This window comes from Anomaloglossus baeobatrachus, chromosome 2, assembly GCF_048569485.1.
Source record: "Anomaloglossus baeobatrachus isolate aAnoBae1 chromosome 2, aAnoBae1.hap1, whole genome shotgun sequence".
In the NCBI taxonomy this organism is placed as follows: Eukaryota; Metazoa; Chordata; class Amphibia; order Anura; family Aromobatidae; genus Anomaloglossus; species Anomaloglossus baeobatrachus.
This window is the reverse complement of record NC_134354.1, coordinates 185,813,026-185,823,953: the sequence shown is the minus strand read 5'-3', so window position 1 is coordinate 185,823,953 and position 10,928 is coordinate 185,813,026. Positions and strand designations below refer to the sequence as shown.

At 46.6% G+C, this 10,928-nt stretch overlaps 1 pseudogene; it reads right to left on the bottom strand.

Annotated features, from left to right (window-relative positions):
- Nucleotides 1-1,495: 1,495 nt before the first annotated feature.
- Nucleotides 1,496-2,915, bottom strand: LOC142288259 (RNA-binding protein FXR1 pseudogene; annotated as a pseudogene).
- Between the last annotated feature and the right edge of the window lie 8,013 nt (nucleotides 2,916-10,928).

The window sequence follows — 10,928 nt, the reverse complement described above, 5'->3', positions numbered from 1 at the left end:
ACGCCACTACCACAACTGGTGGCAATCCTCCGGGGGTCAGGGGCCCCCCCATGGACGTGGGGTCCCCTGAAGTGACAGCCGGGTGCGAGGCACCGTACCCGTTCCCGCTCGGGCAGCCTGGATCTGGACTGGGGTCAAAGGGTGCTGCCCACTTCTTAGGGGCAGCATCGGGGCTAGGTTGCTTGGGTGGGAGAGCGGAAGCCGTCCATCCGTTGTTATTAAAAATGTAAATATCTATGTTTTTGCAACATTCAAGATGACCTGAAGTATGCTTAATGTTTACCGTTAAATGTTATTTATTATTTTTACAGTTAAAAAGAAAAATAAAACCGGTGATAGACGGGCAGCCCGCAGACGGTCTGCATTTAACCAAGAGGGAATGTGGCGCCCTGGACTAGCCAGGTCGTCACAGGTACTACAACACATACCCCCACCCTGAGACAGGCACATCAGCCAGACACAAAATCCTTGTTGCCTCCCTACAGGGGCTGATGTCCACACCAGGTGGGGTGGAGCCAGGTTGTTGGCCCCACCCACTGAGGAGTTCACAGTCCTGGAGGCGGGAGAAGGAAGTCAGTTGAGTGGAGTTCAGTTAGGGAAGTGGTAGGAGAGGAGCAAACTGACCGTGTCTGGGTGTGTGGCCCGGGCACTAGGAGCAAGGTTGGCAGATGGTGGTGGCCGTCTGCAGGAGAGGCAGATCAACGCGGAACCGTAGGACCGGGGACGGGCGGTGACCCGCTGATACTGAACCGGGGAGAGAAGTGAAGCCAGCACACACAGGCAGGGCCTACGGACCCCGACCAGGCTTGGAGTCGCCATTAGAGGTCAAATCCGTCAGTGACCGGAACCCCAGGGGTTTCCTAACAGCCAAGACCCGAGTGAAGGCAACCGTCCGACCAGCAAAAGGAAATACAGCTACTGCCACAGCTAGAGTTCCAAGGGCCAGAGCCTGCGGGCAAAAGGGCTCCTCCGGCACATACACACGCTGGGGAGCGGGTTACCGGTGGGAATCCATCGGGACCGAACATACACAAAGGTGCAGGGAAAGGCAGCCACCACTAACCATCCAGGAGAAGCCACAGCAGCCGGCTGCGGGACCCGTCCATCTAGCCGTTTGGTTTACCAGAGACTTTGCGTACCTTTGTGGCTGAGTGAGGACTACCGGGGAGTCTGGCACCGCGCTGCGCAGTCCAAGCGACCCTGCACCCATCCAACCCTGCCTCTACGTCATCTCACCGGGCTCCGGGACCACCAACCCCTACCCACGGAGGGGGAAAACAACATCCCAGCTGCTCCCTGCCATCGCTCCCGGGATCCCCGTCACCAGCAGCGGTGGTGCCCAACCTCACCACAACCCGTGGGTGGCGTCACGGACCAAATCCCCAAACCAAACTACCCCCTTTCACTCACGGGTGAGGAGCGCCGCTCGAGTCCCTGGATCCGGCCCACCACTCGAGCCACCAAGCAGCCATCGCATCAGCGCCGGACCCGAGCGTTAGCGAGTGCAGTGCAGCGGCGTCCTTCCCCGCCTGCGACAGTTAGTGTGGTAGTGAGACCTACTGTTAGTCGAAACTACCGTCTGGTCTGACCCTGAGCTAGCCAGTCCACTAGAGCGGCTACTGTTGGGGTACCTCAGCACGGAGCTAACAGAAGACCTGCCAAAATTAGACCCTGCACACTCTCATTTTGCAGCTTTTTCATGGCATCTTCTTTCCATGCATTTTCAGTCACCTTTCCGTTGCCACCTTTTCCTATTACAGTCTTTGGCAGTGGACACATCAGTCCCTTCATCCTTTCTTTCGGATTTCATCTTAGAGGGTGTGGACCCTACACAGTCTGTGTTATATCCCAAAGCATAGGTGGGTCTTCTATGACCTTGGCTCCGTTCACTAGAGGACAAACTTCTACTGCCATTTGAGACAACACATTTATCAGCTGGCCAACACTGCTTCTCAGGGCCCCGGCCTGAAAGTGGTCGCCACCTCCTACCGACTTGATGAAGTTGCTCTGCAATCGTCTGTCTTTCCAGATTTAATTGTCTTAGTTCTTCTAGGTATCCCAGGCGGTATTCTAGGAGAACTTGCATATTATCAACACAGTCCTTTGTTCCTACAATTATAATTGGAACCATACCGACTTCATAGGGTAGCCTGTCTTCATTATACACATCAACTCTCATCTTTGTGGCACCAGATTTATCAATCATCTCCTGCATGGCTCTTCCATTTCTTCCAATCAGGTACCCAGACAAGTTTTCTGGGTACCTGAATAAAGTGTTCCACGAACTCCAACAAATTCCGAGCTGTTTTCACCGCTTCTGCAGTCTCTCCGTAAATTTGAAATGTTCCACTGTCTTCTTCCACTTCAACAGCTGTAACACCTGGAATCTTCCTTGCTTGCTGAATGTTACTTCTCAGTGCTCGTATTGCAAGCCCAATTAACTCTTTCTTCACAGTCACCACTTCTTGAAATGCTGCGGTCAGCTGCTTCATACATTCCAAGCGTCTAGTGGCTTCTTCCTTCCGTACAGTGAGCAACCATTTTGTACAAAGACACTGTAGGTGCATGTCCCTCAGGATAGCCACCCGCTTCTTTGTAGCCTCACTTACAGACCACACCACCAAATGATTAGTCTCTGGAGCAAAGTACACTTTTCAGGCTCCTTTGGCCTTCTTGAATTTTTCATGCACCGTCTCACTGGCACAGGCTTCTCTCAAATCTTCAGGCACATCCACAATGCACTTAAAGACTGGACGGGTTCTTTTACCGTCAAGGCTGTCAGACCGATCTTTGGGTCTTTTGCATCCATCTTTTTCCCTTACCAAAGGCTCCACCTTTTCAGTTACACACTCCTCAGGTTCATCCCCAGCTTCAGAGCCTTTGGGATTCTTACTCTTAGCTGAGTCAATCTTCATGTCTTCTATCTTGGTCTTACCAGCCAGGTCAGTCAAGCTCTCAGCTCCAGAGGAGACCTCTGGTCCAGACTGCACCTCCGCAGAGGCCCTTGTCACTTTTGCAGCACCAGCTGTCTCTTGGGTCTTCACTGTATTACCTTCGACTTCCTCTTGAGTCTCTGTAGTGTCACCTTCAGCCTTTTCTTTTCCTGCCAGGGTGTCACACCCTTCAGCACTAGGTAGTTCACCAGTCTGCTCACCATGACCGATGTGGATTTTTCCTCCACCAACACTCTCCAGGAGTTCATTTCCAATAGCACTCTCACTTGACAGACCATCAGCTTCATGCTTGGAAATCATAGGGGACACCACTCTTACTTCCTAAGTTGGCTCCTTTTCTGTGATTTCACCTTGCTGATCTCTGTCGTCACAGTGTGTCAGTTCAGTCTCTGATTCCTTTCTTTTTCAGGACCTCGCTGTCTGACTCTACACTAGCGGTTGTCACTAGCAACGAGCCTTCCTCAACAAGGAACTCAGCCTTCTCTGACCCCTCAGATGGTATACCTTGCGCTACCTCTCGACGCTTATTACGTCTTCGGCGTTGGGAGGAGGGTTTACCCTTCTCACTCATCTGTACCTCACTGTACTTGTTTGTCGATTTATTAGAGTCAATTTCTTTACGGAGTCATCGTCACTCCCCCTGGTGTCCTGGACTAACATGTCCCCACTTAACCAGGTGTTGGCCACCCTCTCTGAAGCTCTCCCATTTTTAACGGTCACACTATCATTTGTTACTTTAAAGGTCATGTCACTAAGTTGGGCATGTCCCCCATTTTCTTTGGTCACCTCTAACTTAGGACTGTCGCCTCTAGGAGGCACTCTCTCCTCCTTCTTACACAGAAAAATACAACAAGGAACCCCTTCAGCCTCCAGCTGTGATGGGGCTTCCTTAGAACTACTCCGATTTTTAAATGAGCTCCCGGACACTTTCCCCAGCTCCCACAAGTCCCAAAATACACCACAGTCTTGGCCAATTATAACGGGATGCGACAAGTCTGGGACTATAGCCACATCACAAAGCTCAAAACCTTTTGACAGTTTCAATGACCACTCTGGCCACTGGATATTCTTTACCATTCCCATAACTGCCACTGACTTTAATCAGTTTTCCAGGAATTGAGTCTACATCGTGCATGGCCCTTACAAGGGTCAACAAAGCTCACAGGGTCTAACAGCACAGTCATATGTTCTTCATTTACTTTAATGGAACATTCCTGTGGTTCCTCTCTGGAGCCAAAGTCCACACCGCAGGCCACTACCCCTTTGGACTTAGGAAGCTCCACCCCATTTTTGGTGACCACCGCTTTCTCGGACTCCATCCTCGTTTGGGCAACCACCCCTTTTTGGGACTCCACCTACTTTTGGGCAACCCAGTCTAGAGGGGATACATTCCATGGTCTTCCAAGGGGATTCTCATGTCCCAGTTCACACAGTACCTAAGTGCGCCAGGTGTCCTCCTGGCACCCCATGTCTGCACTTGTTTCAATACTGCACGGTCATACAGTTCACACAGCTCCTGCTGTTGCAGCTCCCGCTGCAATGCGACCTGCATCAGGTACCTCAACATCTCCCTCCTTACAGCCGCAACTGCTGCTTCACTCATGGCCACCACTCCGGAGTCTTCGTGGACCCGCCGATCCACCGCAACACCTCCTTGCAGCTTTTAGACCAGTGTTTCTCAACTCCAGTCCTCAAGACCCACCAACAGATCATATTTTCAGGTTTTCCTTAACATTGCACAGGTGATGGAATTATTCCCTGTCTAATAATGAGGAAAATCTGAAAACATGATCTATTGGTGGGTCTTGAGGACTGGAGTTGAGAAACACTGTTTTAGACAGAAGTAGAGAAAAAAAAAACTGTGTAGCCGGTTGATCCACAGTAACAGCACCTCTGCAGTGTGCAGCAAACTTCGTGGACCTGGCTGATCCACCACAATCCACAGCTGTGAGCCTCCTATGTGTGCTCCTGGACCACTGCCCGCAATCTAGCACCAATTGTAAGCCATTGCCTGCTCACATGATGGGGGTCACGCCGTTGGCTGCATCTCAGAGGTAAAATAGGAACACAAGTCCCTTTAAAAGTCCAGTGGTTTATTAAAAAACAACACCATAAACCGCTTCTCCAAAAAAAATTACAAATACAGACGGATTTCAAGTCCGTTAAACGCACGGTGCTCCCGCTCAGTTCAGATACCCTTGATCTGAGTGGAGCTCTCTCAGCATCCACTCACTCACTCACGTGTGAAGCCAACCCTCTGCTCCTTCAGACGGGTTCCTTCCAGAGGTTTCAGACCTCTCTGAGGTAAACAGCCTCTCTTCCCTCAGAAGCTGCTTCTCATGCAGTGCTTCTCATACACTGCTCCAAAACACACTCGGTCACCTTGTCACAATACATATATATATATTATATATATATATATATATATATTATATATATATATATATATATATATATATATATATATATATATATATACATACATACATACATACATACAGAGAGAGAGAGAGAGAGAGAGAGACACAGATAAGAGGAGAAAAGTGTGTATTCAGCTCATGTAAGGCTATGTGCGCACGTTGCGTACATTCATGCAGTTACGCTGCGCTTTGTAGCGCAGCGTAACTGCATGCATCCTGCGTCCCCTGCACAGTCTATGGAGATTGTGCAGGGGCCGTGCGCACGTGGCGTTTTAGAGCGCAGCGCTTTGGCTACTGCCGAAGCGCTGCGTAAAAAGAAGTGACATGTCACTTCTTTCATGCGCTTTGCCGGCAGCTCCTGCTCTGTCTATGGGAGGAGCTGCAGGCAGAGCGCATGGAATCGGCTTCACTACGGACATTTCTGCAGCGATTTAAAGCGCACATGTGCTCTTCAGATCGCTGCAGAAATTTCTGCAGTGAACTGTACGCAACGTGCGCACATAGCCTAAAGTAGATCATCTTCCCGGGAGGTCAGTTAGATCAGGTGGTGTACGGAAGGCTGAATGTCAGTGATTCAGTGCAGATCCAAGGCAAAAAGAAGTTTTCCAACAGCACATCCGGTATTATAAAATCTAACAACCCTGAGGGTTATGAGGGCATGGCCCCCTCTTTTGTTTATTGATGTCCTAATTTTAAAGACTATGGAATAAAGATTGATTTTATATTACCGGACGTGCTGCTGGAAAACTTCTTTTTGCCTTGGACACATATAGACACAGTATACTTAGTAGGAGTAAGGTAATTTGCCCACCTCCTACATACCTCCATCCTTAAATCTGGCAATCTCTGGCCAGACATTTACTAGAAAAAACAAGTTTATTAAAACACATATTTTTTTTTAGTTTTAAGTCTGTTTAGTCATATGGGTACTGGACGATAACCTTACGAAAGTGTCTTGTAACAAATTGCCCATCAGTGACAGTCAATCTTTTTCTGCCATGGGCAAAACATGAGCCTACCCGTCGAGGTGTAGTGGGACCCAGTCCGGGACCCATTCCTCAGGGTTTGTAAGTCCTTTTCTCCTGCTCCCCTTTCTGTGGATGCCAATGCTGCACAAACAATACTGTCCTGAAGCACCAGGGATGAACAGAAGTCCATCTATCAAAAGTCGTTGAGGAAAGGGGGACAAAGTCTTTGGGATAAAAGGGCAATCTTTAAGGGACAAGGGAACCATCCATAGAGCAAGGGGGGAAATGTTCAAAGGGCGAGGGGCAATGCCAATGGGCAGGCAATGAGTGGACTCGACTCTGCCTGAGTCTTTGGTATTCTAGCAGAGGAGAGTGCAACAAGCGCAAACAAAACTAGGGAGCGTAAAACAAATAAACAGTACTTTTCTTTCAGTTACTATTACTACGGGGCCTACCGACCACCACTTTCAGAGGTCCTGGCTCTCTAATGCAACAAGCACAATGTACATGGAAAAAAATGCTCATAAAGGTCCAGACATTGGTGCATTTTTTTTTACTTGTGCAGCACATGCACATACTGAATTTTTTTTAAATCTGTGCATGGGCCAATGCCACTCATATTCTTCTCCACACTGTCTTCAATAAAATGGCACCAAAGATTGTGGTATGTGCATGCACTGAAGCATTGCACACTCACCGGCAAAGGCGGTGTAGCGCAAAATTTAAATAAAGAAAAGGGACAAACCAGGAGGACGCCGGAGGAGAAATTTACACAGAGGACCTGACCCACAAAGACCCACCCCGCTGCACCCGTCAGTCAAGGAATGCACCAATTTCTGGACCTTTATGAACATTTTTTCTGCAATAAAATGATGGTGGAAATAGTCTTTTCAGGGTGATGTGCAGTGTAACACATAATGTTTTGCATTTAGTACAGTCATCTGACCAGAGTATCTTCTTCCACATTGTAGTTGTGTATCTTAGATGGCTTGTTGCAAAATGCAAATGGAACTTCTTAAGGTTTGCTTTCAAAAATGGTTTTCTTCTGACCATATCTTCATAAAAGCCAGATTTGTGGAGTATATGACTAATAGTTATCCTGTGACAGATTTTCCCACCTGAACTGTGGATCTCTGCAGTTCCTCCACAGTGACCATGAGCCTCATGGTTGCTTCTCTGTGTAGTACTCTCCTTGCTTGGGGTGTCAGTTTAGGTGGATTGCCATGTCTTCATAGATTTGGAGTTCTGGAATACTTTCATTTTTGGATGATGGAATGAACAATGTTCTGTGCAATATTTAGAGCTTGAGCTATTTTTTAATAACCTAACCCTGCTTTACTTTTTCCCACAACTTTATCCCTAGCCAGTCTGGTGTGTTTTGGTTTTTATGATGCTATTTGATCCTTAATGTTCTCAAACTTATAAGGCCTTCACAGAAAAGCTGTAATTTTACTGAAACTAAATTACACACTGGTGGACTCAATTAATCAATTAGATGACTTCTGGAGGCAATTGGTTTCTCAGGATTTCATTTAAGGCTATCAGACTATAGGGAACTGAATACATGTGATTCTTAACCCCTTAACGACCCATGATATACTATGTCCTTCATGGATCATGGTCCTGCATTTGATGTGGGCTTGAACACCGAACCTACATCTTTCTCTGCACATATCTTCTGATCTGATGCCCCAGTGGGCGTATTAACATGATAATGAATGCGCAGCGACATTGCACATACCTCACTGTTCATGGCGGCTGGCGGAGGATGGATGTGCACTGCGCATGATCCTGAGTACCCAGGACTTCCGATCATGCACACTAAACTGATGCCGGTTGTAAGCTACCTGGCTTCAGTGAGGTACAGTGCTAAAGACTCCCGGATCATGCTCAGGGCGCATCTATCTTCCATTGGAACAGGGAGGCATGTGCAGTTACTGCTGGGCAGGGATTACTAATATGCACCCAGAACTGCTCGTGGCTCTGGGTGCATATTGGGCCTTGCTGTAATCAATTTGGACGATGGGTCACTGAACCCCTATTTAGACGACTTCTAAAGGAAGCTAAGTATCACTATGATAACTACGAGAAAATATAATAACTAATGTGGTTACTTGGACCGTGTCTTTTTTCATCCTCATTGTTTGCTCTATTCACATAATTGCCTTCTGTGAAGTGTGTGCATTTGTATCTTCTATGAAGCATCCCCCCCCCCTTTTTCCTTTCAGATGTTATGCACCATTTAGGCATGTTTTTGATGTCAGCCCCTTATGACTGTGAAGGGTGACCTATCTGCTGTCTTATGGGTCACCTGGGTTTAATTGTATTCTTTTGGAGTGTCACTGAGAATTGTGGACACTTGTTGGTTAACCCTTTAAGTTTCCTACAGGAGGGTTTTGGTGTTTCTATTTTGACCGAGGATTATTTTGCACGAAAACTATTCTCTGATATCATGTATGTATATTTAGTAAACATAACAGTTCATATATGAAACTTGAAGCATTATTATGTATTTGATTTAGAGCATTTAGTACCGTACAAATAGTAATTTGATACTGTCTGTTGAGGTATATTGTGTGATTACATGGTCCATTCAAAACACCATTGTGATAGAATTTATACTGCCTCAAGTATTGTGTGTGTCTGGTAATTGTCTATTGAGTGTAGTGCAGTGCAACCTCCCCGCACTCCCCCTTTCCCAGTCCAGCTGCACTTGAGAACAGCAGAGGGAAAGAAGGGTGAGCCTTCGTTGAGCGGAGGCGCCATTTGCGTCTGGATATAGGGTGCCAACCTCCGCGGCTAGGTAGGGCCAGATTAGGAAACAGCTTGGCCACACCCTTGTTGCACTGCAAACGAGTTATACACGTTTATACCTTCACCACATATTGATGATGGGCAGCAATATTAATTGTGAATAGTATTTGGACAATGGATCACCTTACTTGGCCACATAGGGGACTTCTTCTTCCCCAATTGTCATTTACTTGGTGTTTTTTTACAGAAGAACCCTTGTTAGCGGCCAAGTGAAAAACTATTTGAGATCTACTGTCCTATATGTTTATATGTGTTTTGTTGTGTGGGGATTATCTGTTTTAAATTGAAATTATTAAAATTGCAATTTTAGGGGTTTTTTCTTTATGGTTTTTGATGTCAATCACCCCTTTGTCTACAAATTCATGGTGCACATTGTGCATATTGCACCTGACAGGTTCCCTTTAATTACCCTGGAAAAGCCAGGCTCATAGGTAACTTGTATGCATTGGCTGGGGGATTGTGTATATATCTAGACCATGCTGTAGCATGCAGCAAATAGTTGTAAGCCTTACAACAGAGGTGGCAAGAATATTCTGTTGTCCTTGGGGTAACCATGTTTGAAGCTTGAGGATTCCTCCTGATCTGTGAGTGCGGGGCGGTGAAGAGTGAAGTCTCTCTACATGCCATTCATGAGCATGGATGAGTGAATAGTGAGTAGAGAGCTAGACTTTAAGAACACAAAACATAAAAATTATTCCAGTGAACCAGATGGTAAACATGTGAAAACTGCAACTGACTTTAATGACTATAGACTATGCTTGTGTGCTTCATTGAAATGCAAGTGTTATGCTTGAATGTCTCTGGCATTTCCTTTAGGGCCAACCTCATCCTGTATAATACATGTGCTATCTCGTTGAGTCTGGCCAACATTCTGAAGTCTATGGGAGACCCCATGCTCTCCTCAACAAAAAATATTGGGGAAGTGAAGGAACATGCAGTTTACGTTTAGGCACCCAATGATTTTATTGCCAGGGATAGTGATAGGTGAACATGAAGTGTAAAGTATGGGATCCGGACTGGACACCCAGTGTCCGTGCATGGACCCCGAACACGGACTCCTCAGGGAAGTACATGTTACTGTTTAGGAAGCAAAATAGAGATTAAAACAGGAGAATTATATGACCCTGATTGCCACCGCACCAGGGCAATTGGATGAGCTGGATAAAGTGCCGGCATTGGCGCATCTAATGAATGCGACAATTATGGGTGGATGCAGGCCGCTATTTTTAGGCCGGGGGGAGCCCAATAACCATGGGCCTCTGTTTTGCCAAGTATTTAAAGGGATCGGATATGGATTTAAAGAAGGCGATTAATTTTATTATAATGATTCAATGATTACACAAAATAGGAAATAGTGTGATATTGAGTACACTTTTGCATAATATAAATCACAAAGGTAAAGTACTTACATTGCACACTACATAGAAGAAACTTCACCAGGAGCAAGACATCATCTGTCTGGGAATATCAGCTGTGAGAAACAAGACAGCGAACAGAGAAACTCCTGGGATCCACACTGTAGTGTCAGGGGCATCCCCCTGCACAGGTAAACAGGCTTCTGCCTTCGCTGAAATCTTCACCAGTTTATATCTCACTTGAAAACAAATGCTTGCATAACCAATTGTTAAACAAACTCTAACAGGTTTCATTTGTCCAATATAGTATCCCTCTTCTGAGTGGCCAAGTCTTCAAATGTCAATCTACACCGGACAAATACGTCACAGGATGGGACGTGCCAAAAGCTCCTGGTTTCAGATGTTTTACCATACTAT